The sequence below is a fragment of the Cnephaeus nilssonii genome (assembly GCF_951640355.1).
Source record: "Cnephaeus nilssonii genome assembly, chromosome: 6".
Classification (NCBI taxonomy): Eukaryota; Metazoa; Chordata; class Mammalia; order Chiroptera; family Vespertilionidae; genus Cnephaeus; species Cnephaeus nilssonii.
Window position 1 is genome coordinate 37,877,795 of NC_137077.1, and position 25,731 is coordinate 37,903,525.

Consider the following 25,731-nt stretch of genomic DNA (forward strand, 5'->3'; position numbering starts at 1 on the left):
GCAAAGTAAGGAGGCAATTCATACCTAAAAGTCTAATCACAGCTTACCATTTTTGTTTTGGTCTTGCTTTAGGCTTGTCCCAATTATTCCTCCCCTTGCCCTTTTAAAACTTTATTTTTGATGGATTAAAAAAAAATGATTTTGAGAGACAGAGGAAGGGAGAGGAGAGAGAGAAACATCAATGTGAGAGGAAATATTGATTGGCTGCCTCCTGCAAGGCCCCTCCCCACCCCCGCCCCTACCAAGGACTGAGCCAGCAGCCCAGGCAAGTGCCCTGACCTGGAATCGAACTGGCAACCTTTCAGTGCGTGGACCACACCCAACCAGCTGAGCCACATGGGCCAGGGCTTGATGGATTTTTATCTGTTTTAGGTTTGTGCAGTATCCCTAATGATTGACTTTGGTATATTTGGTTTCCAGCCATTTTGCTCCTCTAAGGACATGTTCTGATTGGTTGATCATCATGGTTACTCTTCTCCTGCTGAATTAGCATTTCACTTTCATGGATACAGAAAAAAAAAAAAAATTAAAACCCAGTAGAATGTACATAATAACCAGAGATTTGGGGTAGGGCTCTAATGAAAATTTTTAAAATTGAATAGCCTGGCCCCACCCCATCAACAGAGTAAACATGAATTTATATTACAAGTATTTAAAAATAATTATTACATGATTTATAAAACAATTGCTTCTGAAAACTTGTGTTTTCCAACTAATATACTATAGTTTTGCAATTTTGAAAATTATTTTTGTTTGAAAAATCTTTTCTACCAAAACCTGTTTCATTTTGCTGTGGATTGCAAATCAGAAAATGACGAGCTGATGCACCTTGGATTGCTAGAATGCTTTACCATAAATTCTCAAGTTAACTTTCAAGTTCTGTTTTCTGTGTGTCCAGTTAAGCTTCTTGTGGCCTTTCTCCTTGGAGGAGCAGCGGACACTCTCTGAAGTGCTAGGACTTTGTAGCACCAATGATCGATTCACTGGAAAGCTTTTAATGGGCCGGCATTGCCTTGTTGAAATAGCCTAACACCTGCTAGGCAAGCCCTGCGCATGTGAGTGGGGCTATATGTTCCTTCAGGATTTGCAAGGCTGGAGCACAAAGACAGCGATTGTTACCCAATAAGCAGTAGTCACACACTTCTACCAATCGCCTTAGGAGGGCTGGTTACCATGGAATCCACCATCTGTTCACTTTCCCCCTGAATGTGATTATCCTTGCTGGGCTGGGAACTGGGGGAAGCAGGGGCGTGCGTGCCCTGTGAAATTATCTGCAATGGATTGGGTTAATGGGAGGCTAGATTTGGCTCGCTGGAAAAACAAATGAAGTGTGTTCTGCTTCCACCATTTGTGACTTCTAACCAAGAGGAATAAATTCGGCTTTTATAAGGTAAGTAACCATGGTGCTGTGTATTCAGTTTGTACTACATTTGGTGTCGGGCATTATGTCCATGTGGCCCAAGCAAAGGGAGCTATGAGCTCTTCTGGAAGAAATCTCCAGCATTACACACTTCTGTTGTATCGATTTTAAGCAGCTCCTGTACAACGACATGTGTATGTTGGAAAAATGAAAGAATTATTCTTTCATCTTTTACAATATTTTTTTTGTGTGCCTGTGAAATTGTTTGATGTCCTCTGAAAGTGGCAAAAAGACTGTCATTTTTTAATAGTTTCTCAGAATGAATTACGCCGATATTCTCTTTGAAATACTCCCATGGCCACGTGTTCGGCGTCTATTCTTCAGATAAGAAAATGTCTCAGGTCAGGGACATTTGTAGGTTATGGTTTAATTAATGACTATTCTGGCCCCTCAGACTGACCTACCATCACTAGGTCATGTTTTGAAATGTGATGCTTCTGCAGTTTCATTTTGCAATGCTTTTGCACAAGTTTCAAGGGCCCCGAGCATGTGGAAACAATGTGACAGTGCTTTTCACCGCGGGCGGGCTTGCCGGCACACTAATAAAGGAAGGGGCAAAGCTAGGAAGATCTGCTTCTGTTTCAAGGGCTTCCTTTGTGTTTTGTTTTTTTTCTGTTTCAACAGCCCCTTAAAATGTGTGATGCATATTGTGAGCAGTAGAAGGAGATTTTGGTGCTAACAGATGGATGACTGACATTTTTCTGGGTGGCTAAGAGGTTGGTGGCTCAAACAAGGGACTTCTATGTCCTTTGCAAGGCAGCATTGTGTCCCCTTCCCTAAAACTGTGCCCTAACATATAAAAGTGAAAAACAAAAAGAGTGCTGTCTATACTCTGGATACTTCTTTTGTGTAAGTTTTCCTGTCATTTAAACCACAGCGCCAGGGCGCTGTGAGCCCGGCTGGGTCTGCCATTTTTATTTGCTATAGGAAGGGTTGCAAGGACAGGCTTTGCTTATGCAGCTGTAGTCATTCTAATAGTGCTGTTCAGCTGTCATCTTGGACACGCGAGGACACTCGCGTCAGTGGCTGCTCAGAGGGCTAGGCAAGGTCATTGCTAATAGACCCTACTTGTTTAATTTTCTTTTTTTTTAATGATAGTATAAAATTAGATAACCTTGTATTGGTCAAGGACTCCTGTTCTTACTTCAAGAACAGCTTTTCAGGATTGTCAGTTGTGGGTTCTTGGTATGAATTGTAGCTGACTTTAAAATTCTTACCTTTTGTGTTTATTGACCTCTATACATGATTATTGTTACTACTATTTTAAGTTTTTTAAATATGCAAAATTTGATTAGGTAGCTGCTAGCTCTAAAAAAAGGCATATTTTCCAGTAATAATAGATGTAGGTCTGGCTGGAATTTTTCTTAGCATCTGTAAAAATTTTTAAGCTAATCTTGTATTGTTGAGATGAAATTTGCAGCCACAAATGTCAGTCATTCATAAGCAGTATACGTTTCGGAAGGAAATAAGATAATGTCAAAGCAAACCTGAAAAAGCCTGTGATTGAATGGGTGTGAAGTGTGTGAGCGTTCGGGTGCCTGGGTTGCAGTTGAGTTGGGCTGGGTAAATCTGGCACTTTTCAAGTTCTCTCGTGTTTGTGAGTTTTCTTACTATTTTTGTTGTTACTGAAGTGAAGTTTTAAGTGTGTATTTTTAAGTGGGTGTTTGTCATTTTATCCCAGTGTTTTATGGATATCGGCAGGCACTTTTAAGCATATTTCTTACGTTCCTCAACTGAGCTTTCGGAGCAGTTAAATAAATAAAGCCCTAAGGCATTCAAGGTATGTTGGAGAAGAAGCTTTGTTCCATAGCCACGGGGAGGAAACTTAGGGTTATACTTCCTGAAGTTATGAAGAGGAGTAAGCAGCAGGGACAGTCCTTGGAGCGCCTGCGATCCCAGCCAGTGTTGCTGAGGGTGAGGGGTGCTCGGCTGTGCGACCTGTAGTTCCCTGGGAGGGATGTGGCTTTTGACCTGGTGTTTGTTTTGTTTTTTTATTGCCCGTGGTGAGATTTCGCTTCTATTCACAAACATTGTCAGCGGTAAGACCCACCACCCTGTGTCCACAGTCTTGTGGTAACGCGTTTAAAATATACTGAGTTCTGCCCTACCTGGTTTGGCTCAGTGGATAGAGCATCAGCCTGCGGACTGAAGGGTCCTGGGTTCGATTCCAGCCAAGGGCACATGCCTGGGTTGTAGGCTCAATCCCCAGTAGGGGATGTGCAGGGGGCAGCTGGTCAATGATTCTCTCTCATCATTGATGTTTCTATCTCTCTCTCCCTCTCCCTTCCTCTCTGAAATCAATAAAAAAAATATATTAAAAAAAATTAAAAAATAAAATAAAATATACTGAGTTCTCGGGGCTGCTCTGAAGAGGGACTTTCTGGTTCTCGCTGTCCTTGTCTGTGAGGGTGGGGAAAGGTGCTCGATTTCAGTGAGTTCCAAGACTTCTTCCCGCTTTTCAACTCCGTGATGGCTTGATGCTTTTCAGTCCTTCAGTCCCACTTTAAGCTGTCACTAAATGACAAGTTTACAGGTGTGTTTACAAATATGTAAAGCTACCCTTATTCAGAGTTGTTTATTTTACAAGTGTTATATAGATGACAACTCAGAAACTCTGAATAAAGTGCTTGGAGTGACTCAGATTCATAACAGTCTGAGCGGATAGCAAATCAATCCACCACTAGGTCAGCGCAAATAGTCAGGTTTTTCTGCTTCTTCCCTGACACATGATGCTGGAATGCTGCCTGGCTTGACTTAGAATTGGACAAGTAGACTACAGAGTTAATGCACAGCTGTTAGAGCTTACATTTTTCTCCTATGTTTTATTGCCATCTTCTGTCTAGCCTCTAAATTGAGTCGCTCTGTTTGCTTTTGGGGTACAGACTTATTATAATCCTTTTTTTTTCTAAGTTAACCATCTTTGGTCACCGTGGTCCATTTTGGCCCATGAGCTGTCTGCGCTGTCAGGATCATCTCATTTTTAACTCATTTTACAGACAAGAATCCGAGGCCCATAATGATTAATCAACTTGTCCAGGGTCACAAAACTTGCATTGCAGAAACAGATAATGTTGGGTATTGCATGTTGAATGCAAAGATACGAGGTCAGGTCAACTGACTTCCTGCATTGTTACCCTTACGAGGAGCAGAGCAGTCAATGTCACCTTGAAGTCTCACAGATGGACTTTTCAGGGATTTGAATGGAAGGGGAATCTGCAGATGCTATGATCACATGTCTCTGGTGTTGAAGCTGTTTTCATTCTTTCTACATGACATTTAAAAAGAGATATACTGCCCTGGCTGGTTTGACTCAGTGGATAGAGTGTCAGCCTGCGGACCCAAGGGTCCCAGGTTCAATTCGGGTTAGGGGCACGTGCCTGGGTTGCAGGCTTATTCCAACGTGCAGGAGGCAGCCGATCGATGGTTCCCTCTTATCATTGATGTTTCTATCTCTTCCTCTCTGAAATAAATTTTTTATTTAAAAAAAAAAGAGAGATACTGAAAACTGCCCTCTCCCACAATTCTGTATTGCCATGGTTTCAAGAAATATTTAGAATGAGTTAATTTTGTGCATTAGTGTAATTCTGTATGGATGCATTAAATATAGAACTACAGGGTCCTGCCAGGTAGCTCAGTTGGTTAGTGTTGTTCCAATGCACCAAGGTTACAGGTTCGAAACAACCAATGAATGCATAAATAAGTGGAACAACAAATTGATGTTTCTCCCTCAAATCAGTAAATTAAAAAGTTCTCTCTCTATATATACATATATGATGTGAAGCCTGTATATAAAGTGTACATGTGAACAGTGTAAACTCATCCAAAAAAGCTATGGCTCGCAGGGGGTTGCTGCATTTTACAGGATTTCTCTCTATATGAATGTGCCATATATTTGATTTTCAGCAGCAGTTTTCTTCTGAGATGCTTCCTCTTCTGTTTTTATAACTGCTCCTGTGCTTTCTGTAAATCAAAAAGGCAAACTTTCTATAAATTGGCAGTAAATTGGTCTATGTAGGCAGCTGCAGATCCTTGGAACAGTTTGGTATAATGCACTTACTAGTATTCCTTTCCCACTCAGTTGCCACCACTTTAAGCCCAGGAATGGCTTGATGGAGTTGAATGAGGGTATCTGGCAATACCTTATTCTGAGAAAAGTTCCATATTTTGTGAATAGCCCCCACTCTATGGGGCTAATTATTTGGTAACAAATGTGTTGAGTTACTGACTCCCCTGTAAACAATTGTTTCCTTCCCTTCTTCCTTCTTGTCTGCTTAAATCCTTTTTACTTTTTTCCCCACCAATTTTCCTGTGCTGAATTCAGATTAATGAAATCATGTGACAAGATAAATTCCCAGAAGGCAAACAGATGGACTGTATTGGATTTTTTTAGATTTCTGTTATATATTGCTAGATTTATAATTTAAAGATCTGTCAGGATCATCTCATTTTTAGTTCTCTCGTTTTACAGAGAAGAATCCGAGGCCCATAAAGATTAAGCAACTTACCCAGGGTCACCAATCTTGCATTGCATAAACAGCTAATGTTGAGTATTGTGGGTTAAATGCAAAGATAGGGGGCAAGATCCACTGTCTTCCTACATTTCTACCCTTAGGAGGAGTGAACCCCTAAGGTGTCACAGATGTGATTTTCAGTATGCCCAGAGGGAGAGCAGCTTTGAAAGATGATTCTCTCAATAACCAAGGTCATAAGAAACAGATCTCTCTCTCATTATAGATGCCTATACTTAAAAAAAAAAAAAAAAGAACACCTTTTAATTGCCAAACCAACTAGATGTTTGTGCTTTTTAGTTTTCAAGTTCTCTCCCTTACATCCATATCCGTAGAAGTAAAATGATGATCACAGTGTTGCTTGGTGATTATGGAGCCCAGAGCAGGTAAGGTGGAGCACAAAGGAAGGACAAATACAGTTCCACTCTAGAGCACGCTTGTCACCTTTACATTCCTATTGTGGGTTAATGTGCCCTCTTCTGTGGACAGTGATTGATGGATAGACAACCTGTGCTTGCTTACCCCGCCTCCCTTCCCTCTGCTCCCCTCACCCCACCCACCTGCTCTAATTTGGGAGCACCCTGGGCCACCATCCCACCTCTGGAGACATTCTTTCTTTGGCTATGTTACTATTACCAGTGTTGACCTTGCATTCATTCATCAAATATTTATTTAACGTTTTATTCTTTGCCAGTGTCAGAGGATAGGACACAGAACACAATGGACAAGGTCTTTAGTGAAACTTACATGGTAAAGAAGGGAGACATAATACACAAATAAGAGAACAATGTAATTTCAAATAGTGGTAAGTATATGAAGACAAAACACGATGTGTGTTACAGAGGGATTTTTGGGCAGCAAACTTTAGAGTGGGTCATCAGAAAATGCTTCTCTGGGGAGGACTCAGATAAGCTGAGACGCAAATAATTAGAATCCAGGAGTAGGGGGTGTGTGGTTATCTCCACTTTATTCAAGTGGAAATTGAGGAAAGCCTGTCATCTGGTTCATTCTGTGTTCAATTAGTGCTGCAACACCACAGCACGTGTTGTCTCTTCTTACAGGACTTGATCCTGAATATATGTTCTTTTTTCAAAATCAGAGCTTAATGGGCTGGCACAGTGGTGAAGAGCACAAACAGACCTAGACTTAGCCCCCTCCACATACTGGCCACCTGGAGGAGTGTAGGCAAGTTATTTAACTTCTCTAAACCTGTTTCCTTAATTGTTAGAACTTACAGGGTTATTGTCGGTATTAAAGGAGGTAATATCCAGAAACCCACTTAGTGCGAGAGATGATGGTGGTAGCTGTGATGTTCTAGAAGGGGCATCAATAATAATCCCATGAATGTTAAAGTATTTGCTACCGTTGGCAGTGAAAGCCCAGAGAACTATTCACCTTCTGTACAGGATAACTTTTTCTTTGATCTCTCCCATTCACTCTCTCATCCCTTACGTTCATTCATTCACCCCTGCATTCACTTATTCAACAAACTTTTTTCTTTAAAAAAGCACTAAGGTATGACTGATTGTCCCTAAGGTATGACTGATTGTCCCAATTATGCCCCCAATTAATTAATTATCTGCCTAGATTTAGTGGGACATACACAGGTGACCAGGGGTCAGCAATAACGGCCTATCCCCTGGTACTTCAATGTCTAGACAGCTGAGCCGAACCGGAACACATGAACACACAAGACAGAATTAGTATGCAATCACACGAGGTTTATTCACCTATTCCTAGTGGGTCCTAGGCTCCGGCAAAGGCCACCCGGTGATGCACACTGAAGGACGGACGACGAAGGCGGAGACAGACAGGCGGCCGCAGTTGGTTCAGCCTCGCACAGCAGAGCAGTCAGTCAGGGGCTCGTCTCACGGAGCGAGGAGCGACGTGGTGTCCTCCTCTTATCAGGCAGGAAACGTCGACTGAAGTAGGTCCAGTGCTTATAGAGCCAGTAGTCAACAACTTGTGTCTTAACAGTGTGGGCCAGACGGTGTGCCTTATGCTAGGAGCAGGGTGTTTACACTTTAAGGGCTCAGGGCGTTCACATCAAGATAGTGGGGTGTTCACCAATTTGGAAGTTACAGGGTATTGGGGTCTCCACACAGCAAACATTTCACACAATAATCATTTCACACATTAGAGGGGTTTCCTTATGACCATAACATTATTATAGCACTGATATACAAAAAGCTGTACATATTTAAGGGATACAACTCGATGAGTTTGGGAGATACATATACACTTGCAAAGCCATCATCACAGTCTATGTCATAAACATATTCATTACCTCCAAAAGAACTTTTTTTAAAAATGTCCCTCTGCCCTTGCTAGATTCTAGATAAAGAACATGATTAGACATGGTCAGCGCTCCCAGTGCTCAGGTAACAATCTGTTGACCAATCAGTTGCATTCCTGTGATTGGTGTCACGGTGGAGGAGAGGTGCAGGGGACAGAAGCAGGTAATTGTACAGGAGTGACGGCCAAGAATTCTCCTCCCATGCAGCCAAAGCAAGTCGGCATGATGGGCCTGGGAAGTGCTAGTATCTGAATGCAGAATTTGAGGTAAGATAGGGCGGAATTTGAGAGTGGAGATCTTGATTTGCATTGATGTTTTTACTGTATCCTGTAAAGAATGAGGTATCTTTCAGTAGTTTTAAACATTCAAAGAATAGATCTTCAATTTTGTGGTCTAAAAAAACAAATGGCAGTTTAAGTAATGCAAACATTGGAGGGACTATCCAAGGCAGGCTGAATTCCTCTTTTCATCTTCATCATCTTCCTCTTCCTCTTCATCCATAGCAGGAAAGAATGTTTCTTCTATCATCACCACCACCATCCAGCTAAGTCATATTTTACTCTTGGTATTTAGATTCTAAAGCCACACATAAAGTAAAATCTGCATAGAGTCCAAAAGTTGTTGAGCAATCGCTTAGAAAGGCATAGCTGTGGGAATCAACTCTCTCATTTTTTTTTTAATATATATTGGTTTTTTACAGAGAGGAAGAGAGAGGGATAGAGAGTTAGAAACATCGATGAAAGAGAAACATCGATCAGCTGCCTCTTGCACACCCCCTACTGGGGATGTGCCCGCAACCAAGGTACATGCCCTTGACTGGAATCGAACCTGGGACCCTTGAGTCCGCAGGCCGACGCTCTATCCACTGAGCCAAACCGGTTTCGGCCAACTCTCTCATTAAGTCCAACCCAGTGGGTGTCTTTCCAGGGTTGGAAGGAATTGCTGCTGCTTTGCTTGGGCATGAGATGAAATAATCTCTGTGTTTTCATTTAGGGGTCATGCTGTATGAAATATAAGGGAACAGCAGGTTCATGATCTCTGCCTCATTCCTACTACAGGGCACGTGAGCATTGGGGTCAAGCTGCCTGAACAACTTAAACTTTCACACCTGCTTTTGTGAGCTTTCTTGTACATCTGTTTTCTATATCTGCAAAGTGTCTATGGTTCAATTTGAGCACGTTTTAATGTACTTATAGTACAACTACTGTAATTGCTATGTAAACTTGCAGTGTTTTCTACGTGCCAGACAATGCAAAGTACATTTATCATCTCATATCATCTTTAACAAACACTTGAAATAAGTGGAATTTATCCTAACTGAACAAATAAAACTCTTGCTATGAGATACATAATATTTTCAAGTTCACTAATAATTAAATGATGAACTGGAATAAAAACCCTGATCCATTGTGGCTTCAATTCTATATTCTTAACTCTTACGTTCAGTTTTCTTTAATTAGAAAGCTATTGCATTAACCTAGGCTATAGATACACATATATGTATATAGATATGTATATACACACACATATATATGTTTCACACATATATGAAATGTAAATATTGCAGTAGCAGAAGGGGGTATAGAAATGAAAAAATCCAAAGAGATGAAGAGGAAGAATTGTGTTACTGCCTTTAAGAAGCCCTTAGGTACTTAGCACTTGTCAAAGAACATGAATGTGATACTTCAGAAAGGAAGAAACACAAATGACTAATACATGACAAAAAAGTGTTCTATAATTGGCAATCAATTTACAAAATAAATATTCTCTTATTACATTGGCAAAAATTTCTTGAATGCTTACATTTTGGATTTGGCATCCTTAAATACTTCGGATGCCAACATAAATTGATATGACTTTTTGGAAAACAATTTGATAATATGTGTGATCTTAGAGAACATTTTGTTGCAAGGAACAGAAGAATTCCCCTAAAACTGAGAGAAAAGAGAGGTGAGTAGAAACAATAAAAAGGTATCTCCTAAAGTCTCTGGGACAGGAAGACCATCCTCACAGGAGCCTGACCCAGGATTGTTCCACTCCTGCTCCCTCAGACTGGCCTCATCTGCTCCTGTGTGGAGGGCAGGAACCATGGCTGCCCAAATCTCAGTTACTCAGCAATCAAGGGCCTTTCATTTTACTTTACTGGGGTGTGTGTCTATGTGCATGTGTTCTCTTTTTAGCAAAGTAAAAATAATACTAAAGGTATATTCTTTCTGTTCATTAGAAAAAGGCATAGCTCCTTAAAGAGTAAGCTGATCTCAGTGTTTAACCTTAGTTTAGTGTGGGGCGCGGCTACAGTGTTCAAGCCTTGGACTGATGAGAGGGCACAGTCCTCTCGTGGCCACGTGCAAGTCCCAACTTGGAGGGCAGGGCCTTCCCAGCACAATTATAGCCAACAGCTGTAGTTGTAAACTTGAATCTATGGTCCGAACAGTGGCCCCACGTGACTAAGTAATATAGGCTGCAAGTAAACAAAGCTTGATCCGGTACATGTAATTGAGTAGGATTGAAACCCACGAGAATGTTGTAAACATTTTGACCACGCCCTTACTTTGCCTTGTGGCATCTGCTATAAAATAAAGGCACGGCTTGTGGGCGCCTGGCGCTGTTGGGTCCCCACCAGAGAAGCAGCGTCTCACCGAGTCCCAGCTTTCCTTCTCTTGTCTGACTTTTTTAATCCTTCATTTCCCCCACTCAGGGTCACTGAACCTGGCTGAGCTAGCGCGGCACATAAGGCGCCCTGGGGCTGAGTATGCCATGGCCGTGCCAGCACTCCACAGTTGAGCATTTCTATAAAGCTAATTTCCCTTCTTTTAAAAAATTCAGATAGGTATAAAATTATTGCTGTAAAAGTGATCATTAATATAGCTCTTCCTTGATTTATCTTTCTGCTTGTTTGGTCATTGTGTACATTGAATCTCTTTCTGTGATAAACAACTTCTATACTAATTCTGATGAGTGTACCCTAACCTCAATGTCATGGGCACTTTGGGGGCTCTGGGTGGAGTGTTCATGACTTTAAGCTCACTTAGCTTCGGCCTTCAGGTGTCTGTTGGTTCTACAACATTTGGGACCCCTCGGCCCCTATTAAAGTTTGTCACTGTCTTCTTGTAGAAAATTGTTGGAGTGGTAGTTTCTCTTCTCTGAAGAGCCAGCTCTGTACCAGGTAGAGTAAGCTGATTCAATACTTTGACTACCTAAAGTGCACAATTAGTTTTGAAAAAGGCTGTTCCAAGGCCCAGCTCTTTCTCTCCCAGGGAACATATACATTTTAACATTAGTGAAAATTGAGTTGTTTTGATCAGATGGAAATGAAAGGGGGAATGGAGTGAAGGACAGATGGTTTGAAGCAAATAATGCTACCTACTTTTCCTGCATCCTTGACCATCCAGAACTGTTTTTTCTAGATTACCATAAAGTATAACATATTTTCACAGAAGCTATTTTATCCTTTGTGTTGGCAGAAAGGGGGAAGGGAGGAAGTGCATAAAATTTGTGGTGGAGAACAGACCAAATGGAATCTCCTTTTTGTAAAGTTGGGTAGGTTTATCTCCTGGTCCGGGCAACCTGGCTATTCATGTAATAAACATGTAGTGTTTTCTTTGTGTCCAGCCCTGTGCTGAGCAGTAAAGATACAGTCTGGCTCTCAGGAAGCTCACTTTAGTAACATGTACAATAGAGATTCGTAAGACTGTACCAAGGTCAGGCAAAGTGTTGTGATTACATAGAGAGAAGGAAGGATGCATGCCCAGGCCAGAGACAGCTCTGCGGCACGGTCTTAAGGGTGAGGAGGTTTCTGCCAGGTTCAAAAGTTAAAGACATTTCCTATCAAGGGAACAACACACACACAAAGGCTTGAAACTATAAAAAGAACAATACCTGTTTGGAATACAAAAAGTTGGTGTATTTGGGACTGGGTGTTGGAGTCGATCACTGGCACCAAATTATATCAGATTGTCTAAACTATGCCGTGGTGGGATTATATTTTATGGGCAGGGGAGAATGCGTATAGACCTTTACCCTGGCAAGCAACATGGTACCTTTGGAAAGATGACTGACAGCACCGTAGAGGAAGGATTAGGGTGGCAAGGTGCAGGAGCCCTGGCATTTGATAGGGAGCAGATGATCCAGGAGAGATGATGAGTTCCTGAATTTAAACAATGAATGGCTCAAAGATGTAGAAGAGATAAGGAACTGAAAAGTCTGTAGGAGAATTGTCAGGACTTGGTGATAAAATGGATGTGTGGGTCCAGTGGAGGTGTGGGAAGCGTCAAGGACTGCTCTGGAGTTTTCAGTTTGGGTAGCTGGCTAGGCGATGCATCCTTAGTTGTGGGCAAAGCAGGCTACTTTTGATTTGAGAATACTATTAAGTATTTTATCACATGTCTAACTAGTTTGGCTTTATGCATGAAATTTATATTTTTTACAATTTCAAAAAGAAATGTCAAATAAATCCATATTAATTCTTAGTATGATCATATGTAGGAGATTCCATTTTATACACACACACAAAAAGAGAAATATGACAGCAAAAGGAAAAGAATCAGAGATTTAGAAACAACTCCTACTTTTTCTTTGTATATGATACTTCAAATTCTAGTACTTTCTAGCATTTAAAATTAATTGTTGCCTATAAACAAGTGGCTGAGCCCTTGCTGTGGAGTGAACTTCAAAAGTAAAACAGAGTTCTTCTGAGTTTACAGTGCAACTTGGAAAAACGAATATTTATAGAAAATGTCTAAAAGTCTATTCAAGTGGGAAATTAGTTTGTTGGTTATATATATTTCAGTAATAAAATGCTGGAGCATTATGAATGTTGAAGCAAGAAATGCCTATATGACATTGGAGGTTTTTTTTAAATGGCAAAAAAAAATTTCAGTGATAATTTGGTTCCTTAAGACTCCTCAACCACTAGCCTTTCAGTAAAGCTTTCTTCACAGCCCCATTACTCTTCTCTAAGCCCCTGGAGCACTCTGTGATTATATCTGTCATCAACGTATTTGCATTTGGCTGCTATTTTACCTCTCTCCCCAACTAGATTGAGTTCCTGAGGCTAGGGACTATTAGCTTATCTGAGATCCCCAGCTTTTGGCTCAGCACTGACCCCATCCTTACATTTTTGTTGTTGTTGTTAAGCCTCACCCAAGGATATATTTTTTTCCTTGATTTTTAGATAGAGTAGAAGGGATGGGGAGAGACAGAAAGAGAGAGAAACATCAATGGGAGAGAGACACATTGATTGGTTGCCTCCCATACGTGTCCTGACTGGGCTAGGGATCGGGCCTGCAACCGAGGTATGTCCCCTTGACCAGGGACTAGGGTCTCATGCTTACTTTTAAATTGTTGAACTGAACTAGGACTAAAGAAAAAATTTAACATAATGGAACTTACCCATACCATAGTAACTGCCTCACCTAGTTCCCCTGTCTCCTCTTTGGGAAAGTGTTCAAGCCTCCACCAAAAATAAACACTTCCTCCTCCAATTTCTGATGATTCTGGATCTGTTCTTGTCCAGCTCTCCCTGACTAATTGGGAGCTGTTGGAGGTCATGGATTTTGTTGATCACCTTTATGCTCCCAAGCCCTTGCACAAAGCCCAGCAAATAGGAGGTGCTAGATAAAGCATCAAATGGAAAGAATAAGGAAAATCATGAGTCTTACCCAGCTGTCTCCACAGTAGGAACTGCAGAGATAAGGACAACAACAGTCTTTTAGATGGGTGGGAGGAAGAAGGATGGGGTGAGATTTCATCACACTACTCAGAAGAGCACAGAATTTAAAACTTCAGAATTGCCTACTTCTAGGATTTTTCCTTTAATATTTTTGGACCATGGTTGATCGTGGGTAACTGAAACCATGGAAATGAAAACCATGGATAAGGGGAGACTACTGTACACATTTAGAAGGGCAGTCAAATTAATTTTCTATAATAGAGGTAACCTATTGAGTAACTCAACCTCAGCCTATAACCAGTAATGTGATTTTCATAAATAATAGGTTGCTAATTCAAAATTAGTATATGATGTAATAACTAAATTGTCAAAATCAATACTTACATTCTTGTTGAGTGGTGAAAAGGAGCTAATAAATTGTGATGGAAGATTATATGACTTTCGGTGGTTGGCACACAGTGCAATATACAGAGCTTGTGTCATAGAAATCTATACTTGAAACCTATATGACTATTAACCAATATCACCCCAACATATTTAATTTAAAAAACACTTAAACTCTTCTTGGAAATCAGGGTGAAAAAGCAATAGTAAGGGGGAAAAAACTCCTTTGAAAAGTTCTAGGATGTGAAACTAATTTCCCTTTTTAAAGTTGTGGTAAGTATCATCAGCATTTTCTCTTTTCACTGAGTATGCATGGTCTCTTAGACACTATGCATGTCCATAGTAATGATAGTGAAGCTGACAAGGGCTATCTATTCTAAACATGTATGCTTCCATTGAGGCATACCATAGACTACAAAATGTGTAAACTATAAAGTGATCTTTTAGAGCAAATTGTTACATTTAACATAGAATAAAGTTCATTTTACTAGAATAGAAATCTCTCATTTCAAACTTCAGAGTGGGTATTAGGAGATTTCTATATAAACTAGAGACCCAGTGCATGGATTCATGTAACGGTGGGGCCCTCGGCCTGGCCTGTGGGGATCAGTGGACCTCTGCGCTGCTATAGCCTGGCCTTACCTACCAGCTCGTTGGGCTCCAGCCCGCTGTCCACCTCGATCCCACATAGCACAAAGTAGTACACAAAGCAGCAGGTGACCAGGGAGGAGCCCGAGCCCGGGCTGGGTGCTGTGCCGCTCCCGCTCATCCTGGCTCCTCTGCGCCTACCGCCACGGTTCTGCCACCACCACTCCAGTGCACAGGGGGAGTGTCCGTGGGAGAGGCTCTCGCCGCCACAGCGGCGTTCGCCAGCCGACGGCCCAGTGCCTGGTATCTGTCTGTCAGCTGAGCAGCGCTCCTGGGTGGGAGCACACTGACCACCAGGGGGCAGCTCTTGCATTGAGCGTTTGACCCCTGGTGGTCAGTGCATGTCATAGCTACCAGCCATTCAGCCGGTCATCCAGTTGCTTAGGCTTTTATATATATACTAGAGGCCCGGTGCACGAAATTCTTGCACGGGGGCGGGGGCGTCCCTAAGCACAGTCTGCACCCTCTCCAATCTGACATCCCTCTCACAATCCAGGACTGCTGGCTCCCAACTGCTCGCCTGCCTTCCTTCCTGATTGCCCCTAACCGCTTCTGCCTGCCAGCCTGATCACCCCCTAACCACTCTCCTGCCAGCCTGATTGATGTCTAACTGCTCCCCTGCCAGCCTGTGTGACCCCAATTTCTCTCCTCTGCCAGCCTGGTCACCCCTAACTGCCCTCCCCTGCAGAGTTGATCGCCTCCAACTGCCCTCCCTTGCTGGGTTGATCGCCCCCAACTGCCCTTCCCTGCAGGCCATCTTGTGGTGGCCATCTTGTGTCCACATGGGGGCAGGATCTTTGACCACATGGGGGCAGCCATCTTGTGTGTTGGAGTGATTGCCAATCTGCAAATTATTCTTTTATTAGATAGGATAGAGGCCTGGTGCACGGGTGGGGGCCAGCTGGTTTGCCCTGAAGGGTGTCCCAGATCAGGGTGGGGGTTCCCTTGGGGCGTGGGGCAGCCTGAGCGAGGGGCCTGTTGTGGTTTGCAGGCTGGCCACGCACCCCAGCAACCCAAGTGGAGGCCCTGGTATCTGGGATATATTTACCTTCTACAATTGAAACTTTGTAGCCTGGAGCAGAGCCAAGCCTCCTGCTCGCTCCATGGCGGCAGCTATTTCTGTTGGGGGTTATTTACCTTCTATAATTGAAACTTTGTAGCCTGGAGTGGAGGCCTGGGCTGGCCAGGGTGTGTGGAAAGCTTTGCAACCCTAGCCTCCCGCTCTTTCCAGCTCCGTGGCTGCCGCCATTTCTGTTTGGATTTGTTTACCTTCTATAATTGAAACTTTGTAGCCTTGAGTGGAGGCATAGACCGGCAAAGGCAGGCGTAAAGCTTGGCTTCCTCCATTGCCTGGGAAACCCAAATCCCTCCTGCTCTCTGTGGCTGTAGCCATCTTGGTTGGGTTTATTTGCATACTTGCTCTGATTGGCTGGTGGGTGTGGCTGGTGGGTGTGGCTGGTGGGTGTAGCAGAGTGATGGTTAATTTGCATATTACTCTTTTATTAGGTAGGAGGATATATGATAAGAGAAAAATTTCTTCTAGTAAAATGACTGACTTATGCATGTACCAAAACTTTAATTCATTATTCAAATGAAGAAAGGAATGGTAAACTTAGTACTTTGGTTTGAGATGATAATTTTATGTAATCAACATATATCTATGACATATTTAGGGAACATTACTATATACTAGTAATACTGTAATTGATCTGAAAATGACCATAATTTAAATTGAGCAAGTTCAGGTCTCATGTGATTTTAGTGAGTACTCAAAAAAGTGCCTAAATGCTTAGTAAAGCTTCTTTATTAACTTATTTAAATTAGCAGATATTTTGTGGCTTCTGTGTTCTTCAAACTGACCTTGTCTTAGGGAAGAGAGTATAATTATAAAAATAATTTTGTTACACTGTTAAATTGCTTTTTCCCTGTTCCAAATGACATTGCATTCATATATATCCTCCTCAGTGACTGTTTTAATTTACCTGCCACTGCGGGTGCTTGAGACGACAATTTCTTCAGGATTAGATCTTATCATTTAAAAGTGTTTATTCTAATCCAACGCTTAAAAGTGATGTTTTAACTATCTTTTAAAAAAATGTTTTTATTGATTTCAGAAAGAAAGGGAAAGGAAGAGAGACATAGAAACATCAATGATGAGAGAGAATCACGGATTGGCTGTCTCCTGCATGCCCCACACTGGGGATTGAGCGGTGACCTCCTGGTTCATAGGTTGACGCTCAACCACTGAGCAACACTGGCCAGATTTAACTATCTTTTAGTATGGGAATGACATTCTTTTTCAAACATATCTTTGCCAGTATTATTCACAATTACTTTTAGATGAAAATGTAATGGCATCCTCAATTCTATGATATTTTCTTAATTTTTCATTATTATAATTGATAACCTAGAATCACACCATTGGTTTAGGTAGTCTTCATATCATCTAGAATGATCTGGAGATATGAGTCAAGTTTTAGAAGAATTCAATTTAAAATAATTATGGAGGGTTTTTTTGTGTATTTTTTCAAATTATTTTAGTGTTTTTATTTGTAGCATTTATGGTTTATGCATTTATCACCATTATAACATGGGTACAATAGCATTTATATCAGCTTTTTGACATCAATTTCTATAATAACTCGAGGATCAAAGGATTATTAGATGAAATGTGCAAGAACCTGTGAAAAACTATCTGGGAACATAAATACTAATTATCTTCCATAAGTTGCCTTCTCCCAAGCAATGGTCCGGGAAGGGTTATACATATACCCCAGAAGATGAACCAAAGACAGTCCATCGTAGTGTGGGAAGCTGATCCTAGAACTTGGAACATTTTCCCTAAGGAGTTTTGGTGTGTGTGGTTTTTTTTAAACACCTTACCATTTCTAACACTTATGGACTTATTCTACCACCTTTATTCAGTGTATGTGTCAAGTGTAGTTAGTATAGCAGGTGCATGTGAGGAATTCCAGAGGAAGGATGGGAGAAGACCATGGCAGCTTGTGTCCTTTCTGCCCATGGCGTTTTAGGTTTAGCTGATTAAACAGACTGAGATTTTAATGGAATTCTGAGAATGCTTGGAAATAAGAGACCATAAACATCTTTTGTACCCCCCCCACCCCCCCGCCATCCACCCCACAGATTTGTAGGTTATATAATGGCACAGTACTTAAATGAGTTGTCAGGACAAAGAATTGTATCTTTTACTTTTACACACAAAAACACAGATGTTCCCCATTCACTAACCTCTCCTGTGAAGACAAGTGTCTGTCAGTACATATTTAGCAGGTTCTTACCCAGCAGATATATTTGAAAAAAATAAATACAACCTGTCCTTTTGAGGTAAAGATGAGATTTGAGTGAGTGAAGTAAATGCAGTCAGCAGAGGAATGTGCTTGCTGGACAGAGCATTTTTGAAATGATTGTTTGGAAATGTTTCCAATATTGTGTAATTTTATCACCAAAATTATTATGAATCTTTTATTGTTTTTATTTTTAAGACCCTCACTTCTGTGCACACATTCAAACATAAATATACATTTTTTTAGTCTTGTTTTAAAATCTTTGAAATCGTGGTAGTAGGGTGTAGACCAAATTTTTTTCAATAAGTGTTTATTATTATTATTATTTTCTTAATTTATCTTTATTGTTGAAAGTATTACAGATGTCCCCTAGACCAAATTTTTCACAACAACAACAACAACAAAAAAGTTCCAAGACATCAAGGTAGATGGAAATTGACTAGAGAGATTTCAAGGAAAACCTGTGCATGATTGGCAGATGGGATTTTGAAATGTATCATTATTTAGCAAATGCAGCCCAGGATGCTTTCCCAGGTAGGGCAATCATTAAAGCCAAGTATGGCAGTAAACTGACTTAGATCTGTTCTTTCAAATAGCTGAATCATGAAATATTAACCAAGATTTTAAAATTCCCATTGTTTTCTCAAAGAATAGTTATTTTCTCTTTATCTCATCCTATTTTAAGTTCTCTTTTTGTGTTTTTCACTAGTCATTTTAGGGCAGTAGTTGTTGTGTTTAATTTATACACAAGTGCGTACATACATGGGAGTGCAATATCCAGATTGCATACTGAGAGGGATATGTCATCAAAAGTTTGAAGATACTGTTCTAGAAAGCCTTCCCTGACCCTCCTCTATGCACCTACAACAATAATTGGATCCCAACCAAACTTCCCAATCACCATTTTACTTGTCAGCTCTCCCTTTGACTCCTTGGAAGGGACCACTTAATGAGATTGTATTAAGTGCCTGACACTGTGTACATGGGGCCCATAATAATGAGCAAGACATTCATGGTCCTTGCTTTCCAGAAGCTTTGGGAATAGTAGGGAAGACAAATGCTAAACAAGGACATTGAACATTTAATTACAGTTGTAAATAAGTGTTCAAGGGAGATCCACAGGGGATAGTGAGATTAGTCATATGTGAAGACCTTAAAGGCCATAGGCATGGAAAAAAATAACGTGGCTGAAAGAAAATTAGATTATAGGAAAGTGATGGTCAAGACTTTCTTTTTTTTTTTTTTTTAAATATATTTTATTGATTTTTTTACAGAGAGGAAGGGAGAGGGATAGAGAGCCAGAAACATCGATGAGAGAGAAACATCGATCAGCTGCCTCCTGCACACCTCCTACCGGGGATGTGCCCGCAACCAAGGTACATGCCCTTGACCGGAATCGAACCTGGGACCTTTCAGTCCGCAGACCGATGCTCTATCCACTGAGCCAAACCGGTTAGGGCAAGACTTTCTTAAAAATTCCCAAGTGGCCCTAACTGGTTTGGCTCAGTGGATAGAGCATTGGCCTGCGGACTCAAGGGTCCCAGGTTCGATTCCAGTCAAGGGCATGTACCTTGGTTGCGGGCACATCACCATTAAGGGGGTGTGCAGGAGGTGGTTGATTGATGTTTCTCTCTCATCAATGTTTCTAACTCTCTCTCCCTCTCCCTTCCTCTCTGTAAAAAATCAATAAAATATATTAAAAAAAAAAATTCCCAAGTGCCTCACAGTGTGCCATGTTTAATATATTGTGTTCCAAAGTAGGGGCTCAAGAATTCTTTGTAAATAAGCAGATAAAACAATTTTAGAAGGGGCCCTCAAATTTATAGTTTTCTTTGGCCACCCAGTGTGTTTGAGTTTTAAAATTTAAATTAAAAAAATCATTCAACAGTTTGCCACAAGTGAATCTTAATTCATATTGTTTTAAACCTGTATCCTTACCCATTTGAGTTATCGTCCTAGATGCTATATGCATTAGCCTTTGCTACCCTGTGTAGAGGATAAAGATCTGCCACACTCTATAGACAGTGAGCTGTTTACTAATATAAGATTGTTTATCTTGAGTTATACTAGTGATTAATGTATAAACTAAAGTTTTAAAAGACTGTATGGATATTTTATAATTCTTAGTGTAATATTGAAACCTGTTTATGTTCCATCATTATTGGTAAAGTTCACATACATAGATTGCTAGGATAATAATTTGAAATTTTCACGCAAATAAATTTATAATTTATCAAGTACCCATTTATCAGTTAAGGCCCATATGATGAAAATAGAATTAAAAAAAAAAAATTAGTTCCCTTTTTATCCTTGATCTTATTTCCGACCACAAAGGCAGTAACTTAAGATAAATTATCTGAAAGTTTACTGAAATCTGGATCTACTATGATTCTTTCTTCCTTTGGAACTTCCTTTATTCCAGAAATATACTTTTGAGATTGCATCGAAAAGGAAAGGACATGGTTATGTGTGTCGTTATCAGTGGGACAAAAGGCAAGAAATAGGTAGAGTGGATGATTGGCAAAGACAGGATGGTGCTGGTTATATTTAGGGTATCTTTTCTTTCCACACTCTGAGTTTGTCCTTTAAGAATATTTGGGCCAATACAAAAGGCCTCAGCAGCTGCTGTTACGCCAATAAACTGTGCATTGGGTCTTAGGGAAAGGAAGGCAGTTATTAAAAGAAATCTGTATGAGGCAGCTGATCCAAAAAAGAGAAATGAAAGCTTTTCCTCTTTTCTCCCAAGTAGCAGCCAGACTGGATGTGCCTTACCCTTTATCTGACCTGGCAAGGGCAAAGCCTACATTTTATTTTCTTAAAGCCTCAGAGGAGCCTTTTCTGGAAGCTGCATGATTATTTCAAAGTTGGAAAAAATAATAGTTAAGTTCCTGTGGAAATTTATGAAAAGAAAACATTTTTCTTGTCTTCCTTCTCAAAAATGGTGATTGATGGAGGGAACATGGTTTGGGAACATATTTTGAAAGCCCAGTGGCAAGAGATGAGGCTGGAAAGGTAAGGAGGAGACAGATTCTTGAGGTCTTGTATGGAGTTTGGATTTCATTCTACGGTAAGTGCAGCAAGCAGCCCGGGAGGGTCTCAGTGGTGAGTGAGGGACATTTCTGCAGGCCAGAATGAAGTTGTCAAATCTGCTACAGATTTCCTCATCACAGACCCAACATAAGATCCTTTCCCACCTTTTGCTGCCTAGTGAAATCTCACTTACCCTTCAAGATAGAGTTCAAACTTTCCTTCCTCACTGGAGGAGGTCGCTAGCTTCTAGACATGTGGAAGTGAGAACATGAAGTTGAAAAGAGAGGTTGGTACCGGAAATAGACTTTTTAGGGTCTTCTGCATGGCCGAGGAGTTCAGCCCTCGAGAGGTCAATTATCCAGAGTAGATAATGAAGAAAGAGAAGAATGCAAGGGAACAGTACAGGCAGTAGAGAGTCTATGGCAGGGAATTCATAAGCATGGACAAATAGGGACACAGTAGCAGTAGCTTGATTGGGCAGTATAAATTGATGGCAGAAAATATTCTAGTTGCAATATATATATATATTTTATTGCAGTAAAAAATATATGTTACATAACACCCTATTAGCCATTTATAAGTGGCTAAAGTACAGTTCTGTGGCTTTAGTACATTCACATTGTTCTTCCATCATCACCACCATCCGTTTCTGGAACCCTTCCATCTTCTTTACTGAACTTCTGTGCCTATTAAATTGTTGCTGTCATATTTTGCTCACCATACATGGCAGCCTCCCACCAGAACGCTCTAGGTGGACATTGTCATGATAGGTACAGATGAAAGAGATGCTATATTGCTAGAGAAAGCATTTGTAAAGAGCGACTCTGTGGTGAGGTGGTGAGGCAGAATGACTGTGATAGGAAGGGATGGAGCAAACCAGCATAATATTAAGGGCTTTGTATATGTTCTTTAGTGAAGTTGTTATGAACGCTAAGAATGAGTTCATTTAAGAGTTTTGAGTAGGAAAGAGAAATCTAGATGGTGGCAAGGTGAGAACTGTAGTATTTGAAACCTCAGAATTACTACTTAATGAAGTGAATGTGATCTCCCTACAGGAAATACATAGCTCTCCCCATGTAGGGTAGCTACTTAGCATCGAGCACATGCAATCCAAAGTTCCGTAAAAATAATAATGTTCATAAATAAAGAAGGAACAAACCCCACATTTATCCATTAATTTTGTTTCTGCTTTGAATGAATTACCCCAGATTAGTATAAAAGCAAAATTAGATAAAAGTCATGCCAGACTTAGAGAAAAGAGTCGACCATGATGGGAGGAAATGCCGAAATGGAAGAAATATCACCAACATAAAGTGTGTTTACCGCGGAACTGTGTATGTTCTAGTAAACATGTGAAATGAGTGGTGTGGTGCAGGAAATCCATGCACATAAGATCAGACAGGCTATAAATCAGGACTTGGGGATCAATACCATAATTTGGGTTAGGAAAGTGATTTTATTTGCTAGGATTATATACTTTTTATTGGAAGAGAATTATTAGAATCAGATGATACTTCAGATATAAGGTTCCTTCTCCTAAGTCATACAGAGTACCTAAAATATAAAATTATGCCTAGTCACATGTCATCAGAACGATGTGTTGCTCTCCATGGGCTTCCAAAGTGGTAATGGAGTAATGGAATTGAATTAGAACAGAATGGACAGCAGTTTAGTCTAGGATTATGTTGTCATCCATCCAGGAACCCTGGTTTGAAGTTTTCTGTCTATTTTAACTGTACTGGGTGGTTGGGACGTTAACTGAACATCTAACTGAAGAATTAATATAAAACATTTACACTGAATTAAAAAAAAAGAATAGAGATTCAGGGATAATAGGCTTGCTTTGAAGATCCGTATAAAAATAGTTTGGTACAAAAATATTCAACCAACAGGATTTGCCTGGCATGTGTTCAAGAATTTCCAGGCCTCACTTCATTAAGGCTCGCAGACATGCAAAATGAGAATTATGCATCAATTGGTTGTGTTTTTTGTTTAAATTAAGCTGTGTTTTTTAAGCCAATGAGGGCATCATTTTAATACCAAATTGCTATTTAATTTTATTAGATTGTTATTAGAAGACTAAAGAGTGCAAAATGGGTTAAGATTCAGATGAGTTTCGTTCTATAAAAAAGGGAGATGGACTTCCAGTTAACACTGGAGAATCTGCCTGAGGCTCTTTCTTCTTAGTGGATAACTGAAAGTCAGAAGCACTTGTTATTTTTCCTATAGCTTGTTCTAGCTGAACAAAGTGAAATATTAACATTCACTTGATATAATTGTCCTGTTATTTTATTTCCAAAATGTGTATTAGTAAATAATAATTAAAGCCAACTTTGCCATTAGTGCATGGAAATTTTCAATTATATGACAGATGGTGTGCTGGGTAGCTTTAAATAAAAATGGTGGAGCAGCCCTGGCTGGTTTGGCTCAGTGGACAGAGCGTTGGCCTGTGGACTGAAGGGTTCCGGTTTCGATTCCGTTCAAGGGCACATGCCTGGGTTGTGGGCTCGATCCCCAGTGGGGGGCATGCAGGAGGCAGCCGATCAATGATTCTCTCTCATCATTGATGTTTCTCTCTTTCTCTCCCTCTCCCTTCCTCTCTGAAATCAATAAAAATATATTTTTAAAAAATGGTGGAGCAGCCCAGCCGGTGTGGCTCAGTGGATGGAGCTTCTACCCAGGAACCACGAGGTTATCAGTTTGATTCCCAGCCACGGCACATGTCCGGGTTGCGGGCTCAATCCCCAGCCAATCAAAGATGTTTCTCTCTTTCCCTCTCCCTTCTTCTCTCTCTAAAATCAGTAAAATCATATTTAAATTTAAAAAAATTTAAATGGTGGAGGAGAGAACTTAGTCCCTTTTCCCCCATACTGCCTTTTTTTAAAACATGGTAGATAAATAAATTTTAATTCAGGAAGCACAGGTTGCAAATTTTTGTTTTAGATTAGGTATTTCCATTAGAACTGGCAAGTTATTGAAAATAATAGAGATAGCCTTTAATAAAAAGTAAAGTAAGTTCCATATAAGGAAAAAACAAAGTAGTTATGAAATACCATGTGACTGTTGGGCTTCTAAGTTCTTTATTTCAGCAGAGTTTGTAAATAACCTGCTGTTCTTAGAGGAAAAGCATAAGGGCCAGTGATGGCCCACTAAGTCTTCAGTACACAGGGTATTTTGTGAATGGCTGTGGGTTAAGTTTATTTCTATGTGCTTTATTTTATTTGATGCAGTTGTATCAAATAAATGGGACTGTGTTTTTAGTTTCTCTTACACATAGTTCATCATTGGTGTATAAAATAGCAACCAATTTCTGGATATGTATTTTACATCCCGCTACCTCACTGCATTTACTTTTCATTTTTAGTTGCTTTTTGGTTGAATCATTAGGGTTCTCCATATACAGTATCATGTCATCTGCACGTTGAATCATATCTACGCAGCCTTTTAAGGCGACTTCTTTTTAATGTACGTGCGAGTGTCCTTGTTTATTGCTGAGTGCTATGCCTTTGGGTAGATTTCACACAGTTGGCTTATCCATTTGTGCATCGAAGGACAATTGACCCAATTTCCAGGTTTTGCTGATTATGAATAAAGCTTCTGTACACATTCATGTACAGGTTTTCGTGTGAATGTTAGTGTTCCTTTCATTTGGACGAGTACCCGAGGAATGTGAATGCTGGGTCATAAGAAAATGCATGTTTAACTTTATAAAAACTGCCGTGGCTACTAATGGGAAGCTTAGAGTTTATTTACTAGTTTTTGGTAGATACTGAATACAATTGCAGTTTATCCACTTGTGGACAATGAAAATCACTGGCAGTAGTTGTATTTTATCTTTAAAATTAAAACTTTCTAAGCTATAAATCATATTTTGGTTTAGTAGTTTTCATCTATAGAGAGTCAGCATGGATTCCATTATATCTTAATTTATTGTGTTAAAAGTGAATTAAATTTCTTAAAGGTTATTTTACTAGTGTCCTTGGCCAAGATTTTTATCCTCTTAAACCTAGTTTTCTCATTTGAAAAATGCTAATAAATTTTATTCTTATCTTACCTATATTATGCCATTTACAGAAGAGTGATTCTCTTCTGTAAAATTGTGATGAGTTATTATTACCTTATAGTGAGGATTTAATGAAATGCCACATGGAAAGTGCTTAACATAGCACCTGGCACAAAGTAAACGTCGGCCCCCAAAAAAGAAATGGTATTTGTTTGAAAAACCAAACCTGAGATTGTAATTTAAACATTGCTATCAAACTCAGGAAGTACAGAAGTTGGGGCATTTTTATGACAGGAAAGCATTCTGTTTTTTACATTACTGAAATTTGCCAAGGCTAAGTGGTCTTGGAATCACATGCAAACAGTTTTCCTGCCACGGAGAAATTTAAACACACGGATAGAGTTTGTGAAGGAAATAAAAGGCAATTCAGAGTTCTTCTCTTTCTATGACTCCTTTTCTCTAATGT

The 25,731-nt window shown here is 40.2% G+C and overlaps 1 protein-coding gene and 1 pseudogene across 2 annotated transcripts in view; one reads left to right on the plus strand and one right to left on the minus strand.

Moving 5' to 3' along the window:
* Positions 1-15,048, minus strand: part of LOC307101970 (leucine-rich repeat-containing protein 34-like) — a 31,524-nt pseudogene extending 16,476 nt beyond the window's left edge. The window contains exon 1 of the transcript in view: positions 14,926-15,048. The product of the transcript in view is annotated as a leucine-rich repeat-containing protein 34-like (transcript). The remainder of the gene's footprint in view (positions 1-14,925) is intronic.
* Positions 1-25,731, plus strand: part of FGD4 (FYVE, RhoGEF and PH domain containing 4) — a 228,075-nt gene that overhangs the window by 94,471 nt on the left and 107,873 nt on the right. The window lies entirely within an intron of this gene.